This window comes from Triticum urartu, chromosome 7A (genome assembly GCF_056163025.1).
Source record: "Triticum urartu cultivar PI428250 chromosome 7A, HENAU_Tu73, whole genome shotgun sequence".
Classification (NCBI taxonomy): domain Eukaryota; kingdom Viridiplantae; phylum Streptophyta; class Magnoliopsida; order Poales; family Poaceae; genus Triticum; species Triticum urartu.
Genome location: NC_141879.1, coordinates 652,577,211 through 652,584,089, shown reverse-complemented (window position 1 = coordinate 652,584,089; position 6,879 = coordinate 652,577,211). Strand labels below are relative to the sequence as shown.

Genomic DNA, 6,879 nt, shown 5'->3' with positions numbered 1-6,879 from the left:
TCTTTAGCCCAGTCAATTGTTCGAAAAGGCATAACACCAGCTTCATATTTCTCGCCTTGGCCAAGTCATGCTCCATAAAGATGATTGTATCATCAGCGTACTGAAGAATGGACACACCTCCATCAACAAGATGAGGTACCAAGCCACCTACTTGACCATTCTCCTTAGCCCTTCCTATCATAAGTGCTAACATATCAACCACAATGTTAAACAGGATAGGGGACATCGGATCTCCTTGTCTTAGGCCTTTATGTGTCTGGAAGTAATGACCAATATTGTCATTCACCTTAATTCCAACACTCCCTTTTTGCGTAAATGATTTAACCTGGCGGCGTCAGGCTTCATCAAAACCTTTCATACGCAATGCCTGTTGGAGGAATGGCCATTTGACTTTATTGTACGCTTTCTCGAACTCCACCTTAAAAATTACTCCATCTAATTTTTTAGAATAGATTTCATGGAGCGTTTCATGAAGGACAACCACCCCTTCAAGGATGTTTCTATCCGGCATGAAAGCAGTTTGGGACTGTTGCACCACAGAATGCGCAATCTGTGTGAGCCTATTAGTCCCGACCTTGGTGAAGATTTTGAAACTAACATTGAGAAGGCAGATCGGCCTGAACTACTCAATTCTCACAACATCCGTTTTCTTAGGAAGCAAAGTGATAGTTCCAAAATTCAAGTGAAATAAATGAAGATGTCCAGAGAACAGATCATGGAACATAGGTAACAAATCCCCCTTAATAATGTGCCAGCACTTTTTGTAGAACTCAGCCGGGAAACCATCCGTTCCGGGAGCCTTATTGTTTTTCATCTGTGCAATAGCATCAAACACCTCCTTCTCTGAGAACGGGGCAACCAGGATATCATTATCAGCAGCTGATAGTTGAGGCACATCCTCAATCCTGGACTCATCGAGGGACACATAGCTATCCTCGGGAGGTCCAAATAACTGCTTGTAATATTCGGTTATATAAGTTTTTAGGTTATCATGTCCTAAAATAGTTCCTTCGTCTTGCTCAAGCTAAAAGATTCTCTTCTTTCTATGCTTGCCATTAGCAATCAAGTGGAAGAATTGAGTATTCGCGTCCCCCTGGACAATTTTGCGGACCTTAGCCCGCAATGCCCACTTCAATTCTTCTTCGCGGAGAAGTTCTTTCAATCTCTTCTCCGCCTCGATTTTAACCTGAAGCTCTGCTGGCTGCAAAATCGTGGATTCAGCCTGTAAGTCAAGTGTCTGAAAAAGAGAAAGGAGCCTGTCCTTTTCAATCTTATACACCCCACTAAGATGCTTAGCCCACCCCCTTAAGAAGCTTCTCAAATGCCTAATCTTATTCTGCCAACGCTCGACCGAAGTCCTACCTCCTGCACCCTTAGCCCATTCCCTGGCAATCAAGTCCAAGAAACCTTCGCGTTTAAACTAGGCCATCTCGAAAGAAAAGGTATTTTTGTTTCCCACGTGGTTCGGCTCCCCCAAGTCCACGAACAAAGGAGTGTGATCGGATATTCCACGCGAGAGGGCTTGTACCATTACGAGAGGGTACTTCTGTTCCCACTCAACGCTCACGAGAACTCGATCAAGCTTTTCGTACGTCGGGTTTGGCAAAGCATTAGCCCAGGTAAACTTTCTACCAGAAAGCTCTATCTCCCTCAGATCCAAGCTTTCAATAATGGTATTGAACATAAACGACCACCTGCCGTCAAAATTACCGTTGTTCTTCTCCTCTCTCCTCCTAATGATATTGAAGTCACCTCCAACTAAAATTGGAAGATGCTCAAACCCACAGATTCGAACAAGGTCTGCCAAAAACTCTGGTTTAAGCTCGGGTTGTGCGGCACCATATACCGCCACCAAAGCCCAGTTGAAACCATCGGCTTTAGACTTGACTTGAAACTTAACCGCAAAGTCACCCATCACTATGCTGCGGACTTCTAGCGAGTCGCATCTCGCACTAAGCAAGATCCCACCCGGTCTTCCTCGTGGAGGAAGGCAATGCCAATCGATGTCAACACCGCCCACAGGAGAGGTAAGAAACTGGGCGCAAAGTTCTCACGACCAGTTTCCGAGAGAGCAATAAAATCTAATCGATGCTCTAAAGATGCCTCAGCAAGAAACCTTCTTTTAGCCAAGTCTTTCAGACCTCTGCTATTCCAAAAGATTCCTTTCATAATTCATCATGAAATTTTTTGGTAGTCCGAATCCTAGCACTCCTACGAACCGCAGAATCGGGATAAATCTTCCGTTTCCACTTGCGCTTTGGTTTACTAGGTTCTTCCACCCGGTCCTCATAACCGGGCTCAGTGGCACTAACTACTGTATTAGCTAGAGGAACATCATCATCCTCAGACTCATGGTTGGATGGTGCTAGATCTGCACACAAATTATCGAGCATTCGGACCCCCAACGCATTAATCTCATCATCATTCATGGGTTTTACCGCAGCCAGATTACGAATAGTCTCTAAGGCACGTTCCGCCTCCAAATCTAAAAGATCATTTACCGAATTGGAAATTTCACTATCATTAGCCCCTAGTGAAACTCCTAACTGGTTTGCATTATTTTATAATTTCCTCATTAGAAAAATGCAATAAAGAATTAGATATGTTGACGGACATACCAGTAGAGATCTCAGCATCTCGAAGCTTGGCCACCCTCATAGTGCACCTCTACTGCATGTCATCAACCTTCGGGTGGTCCTGGAGACGAGAACTCATCCGTCGCCCCGCAGATACTGGGTCGGGGATCCCACCAAAGGCAATAACCTCCTCCCAAGTAGTGCCACTCGGAGGAGGTGGTGGCGGAGGGATCCCAAGGCGTACGGACGGAAAGCCGGGGGAGGGAGGCGCCGGCGCCGCCTGCCCTAGCACTCATCCCGCCCCAACCCTCAAGCCTGAGGGCGTCGTCGTCCCGACTGCCGAGGGAGAAGGAAGTGCCGGGGCCACCTGCCCCAGACTCCCGCCCAGTACCACCGGAGATATAGCCTCAGTAGCCGGTGCCGAAGGGGAAGGAGCCGGGGCCACCTGCCCCAGACGGTCTCCCCCATGGCCGGCCGTCGCCGGTGCGACAAGCGTCGTCGGCGTCAGGATATGGGGAGAATAATTCGCGGCCACCTGCCCCGAACTCCCCCTAGGCATAACCACCGAAGCGGCCAACATCTGTCCGCCCATGACCACTGGTGGCGCTGGGAGGGGCGGAACCTCCTGAGGCTCCACGTCCCCTCCCCCTTCCAAGGTCGGCGCCGAGTGTACCGTCACACGGTCGCCCACCACGGGATGATCAGTAGTCCCAAAATCCAGCACTGGGAGCGAGCACTCAAAAGCATCATCAGACTCAACCCGGTCGCTCTAAAGCCTAGGAGGAGCAGACGCAGGCTGAAAGGATCCAAACCGCAAAGTACTCTTCGGGACTGACGGACATGGGGCCGGCTCTACTCCGGACCCAGCCTCGGGTAACTGAGCCACTGGTCCCGATCCGTTCGACCTTTCTCGTCTAGCCTCATCAGTCTGATCCTCCCTAGCACCCGCATTGTCGTCACCCTCGTGCATATCCACATCAGCCCCATTAACCGCCTCAGCAAACAACTCTGAATCCTCAATCTCAATCTCTAGAGGGAACACCACGCCCCTATAAGTCCAGTTAACCACATCCGAGACGAACTCGATGTCCAGAACACTCACTAGCAATCGGGCCACCCCGTGTGCACGAGTGAAAGCCATATCCACTTTCTCAGTTTTGCCTACCATGATCCCTAGACTAGCCACAACCCGAACATCCGTCAGAGACTCAGAGGGTGCCCCAGAAAACCGCAGCCACACCTGAGTGAGGGGCTTTCCCTTAGGCTCCACTTTCTTCCACTCGTGAAACTCTAGAATGCAATTAGTGCCGGGGACCTTGCACAACCCAAAGCTCTGTAACCGCCGCAAGTCCTCTACCGATGGGAAATCAACTCTGAACACATGCTCCTCGATGTGGACAAGCTCCCACTGAAAATCACCAGGAGCCAGTTCCTGAAGCCTCTGCACAATCTAAGCTTCAGAGACCGCTCCTTGGGTAGCTTTCACAATTCCAGTGGTAGTCAAGCTTTGCGTCTCAACTGGAATATCTCTCGTAGCCGGGGACTCAAAAAACATCAGCTGAGCACAATATACTCCATACATTGTAAGAGCCGGAGCCTGATCACGCAGAAGTGGGCAATCTCCTGTGGCATGCGCTGGCTTACCACACGTATCACACAACTCAGCCACGCACTCAGCAATGAAGTGACCCTTCTCACCACATCGATAGCATATCATCTTCTCCTTCCTCCGCGCCCACTTGGACGCCCTCTCAGACTCAGACCTGATACCTTCGTCAGCTGAAGCACCAGTCATAGCAACATCCGTGTTGGCCAAAGCCCTCACTACCTCCATAGCCTGGCTAGTCAGTGCGGTCACCTGAGGGGAATCGGTCGCTCGCCACCTCAGTAGCCTGCTGGTCCACAACAGCCGGCGGTGGAGGCTGTCTGCGGAATCGACCACGACCTCCCCCGCGACCACCACGGTGTCCACGGTAGCCACCTCTCTGCCGGTAGTCCGGCCCAGAAGCACCCTCAACGAAACCGCCCGGAGGGCCAAAGAACGGCCTCTCAGCGGAACCATCACTCTGCCAAGCATAACCACGGCCACCTCCCGTAGATGACGATCCACGGTGCTAACCATCCCCATAAGCATCATGGCCATTGTTCCCCCATTGTTCATGGGGTGGATCAGTAGACTCTCCAGCCATCTTGTCTTGTCTCGTCTGCGTATGTCCCAAGCGCATTTGCATCAGCCTTGCCACATAGTGAGGCGGCGGCGCGGCCCGAGACTGCACGCCAGTATTAGTGGCCTGGGAATTGACTTGACCAACTGGCCGAGGGCCATTATACAATGGCTGCCTCGGTCGACCAGCTCCATGCCCCACCGCCGTAGGGTTCAGAGGCCTCGGCAGAGCCGCGCCACGCCCCGCGGCCAAAGCTGCCGAGTTAGGCGGCGGCGGCCGAAACCCGGGCTGTACGCCAAGGCCACGACCAGCTGTCACCGCGGTCGCTCCACCAGGAGAACCAGTGCCCCGTCCCCCAGACAAGGGTGGCACCCCACCTCGACCGGCGCCATGCACGGGCAGGGAAGGAGCGGCCCGTACACTGCCAACGCCCAACGGCGGCGCACCACCGCCGCGGCCACCCCCCGGCAGATGAGGCCTTTGCGGGCACCTGCGGCGCACCACCGCCGCGGCCAACCCCCCCGCCAGAAGAGGCCTTTGCGGGCACCGGTGGCCCGCCGCGCCCAGCCATGGTCCCGAGAGGCGGAATGCGCCGAGCCCGGTCATCCCCCGCCGAAAGAACTCGCCGCGTTGGCGTGGGACGAAGAACCCTAGGGCGCTGCGATGGGGGCGGAAGCGATGATCGGGAGACGCTGCATGCGTCGACCCTCTCGACGTGCTCAATAGGCGGTTCTATCTGGGCCACATACCCAGCAGACCCCGACCCAGAGACACCCAGCGGCCCATCAACATATCGCCTCCCCTCGCGGCCCAGGAGCGAATTCAAACACTCCTGTGAGCCGCTCTGATCTGAGACGCCCTGACCGGTGGCGGCGCTGCCGCGGTCACCTCCGGCGCCGGTCGAGCCCATGCCCGGCGAGGTAATTTTCTTCTAGTAACTGTAGTCCAAGAATCCGACCGAATCATATCGAGAATAGTCAAGTTGGGAAGATGTACCTTAGGTATGGGGCCTTTCCATGGCCAGATCGCGGACGCCGCCGTCCTACGATGGACAATCCGGCGAACTACCTCCACGTTGTCCTCCGGAAGCAGACCTTGCCGCGCCGGATCGTCAATCGGCACGACACCCTGCACACATGTAGCCACTTCCTCCTCTGAATACCCAGTTTGGAAAGCCTTACAGATCACATCCGATGTCGTCTGCGAGCCGGAGCTGTCCCGTCGTCATCATCCTCTTCGTCAGGGTCTGCGAGCACCCAAAACCATCCTCCGATGTTTGGCTTAGGTACTATACTCTTGGAGTCCGACGCGAGATCGACAAGTTCAATCGGCCCCTCCTCAAGCAATCTCTCCTGCACGTAGTCATGAATGATAATTTGAAAATCATCAATAGTAAAACATGCACCTACGTGGATCCGTTCATCCACATCCAAAAGGTGGCCCGCGAGAATGTCATGATCTCGATCTCGACCCGTCGTCCATCTTGATGCCGCATGATAGTAGAGGAATCCGTCCCTCCCTGATCCAATCTTTTGGACGTCGTCAAAATGAATCCTCCATCTGGCGTGGGCCAAATGAGTATCGTCCTGATCCAGATCCGCATCAGACTCAGCTCGGGCCGGCCCCTCCTGAGTCGGCCCCGACGATGGCAGTGCTAGCGCCGGCGGCGGTGGTTCTGGTGGCACATGCGAGGCCTCCAGCACCGGCGGCGGTGGTTCTGGTGGTGGCGGGGACGATGGCGGCGGGATTGCCCTGCTATCGCCCGCACCCTCTCTTCCCATAGTCCTCACCCACTATGAACTATATGTCGTAGGCTTTGCCCATTAACTGCAAATGTCAACTGAATGGTGATGCATGCCATCAGCCCTATCACATTCTTTGCACCTAATCAGATAATATTTTGAAATCCACATGCTCCATCCCATATTTTTAGTACTTAATGTTCACTTTTGTTAGCATATAGTGTGCCTAATGGGTTGCTAGTTCAAGCATGACTTCTCTCTACTCCACCTCATTTGTCGTTTTTTCTACCTCATACTTACTATTTATGATCCAGATCATTATGATGAAAGACGATGTTCTGTCACAACGGAGTCCATTAGAGCATCTCTAGCCACGCCCTCAACAGGCCCCCCAGG

At 53.1% G+C, this 6,879-nt stretch overlaps 1 pseudogene; it reads right to left on the bottom strand.

The window, feature by feature from the left end:
* Positions 1 to 2,868: 2,868 nt before the first annotated feature.
* On the bottom strand, positions 2,869 to 5,347 carry LOC147961096 (uncharacterized; annotated as a pseudogene).
* Between the last annotated feature and the right edge of the window lie 1,532 nt (positions 5,348 to 6,879).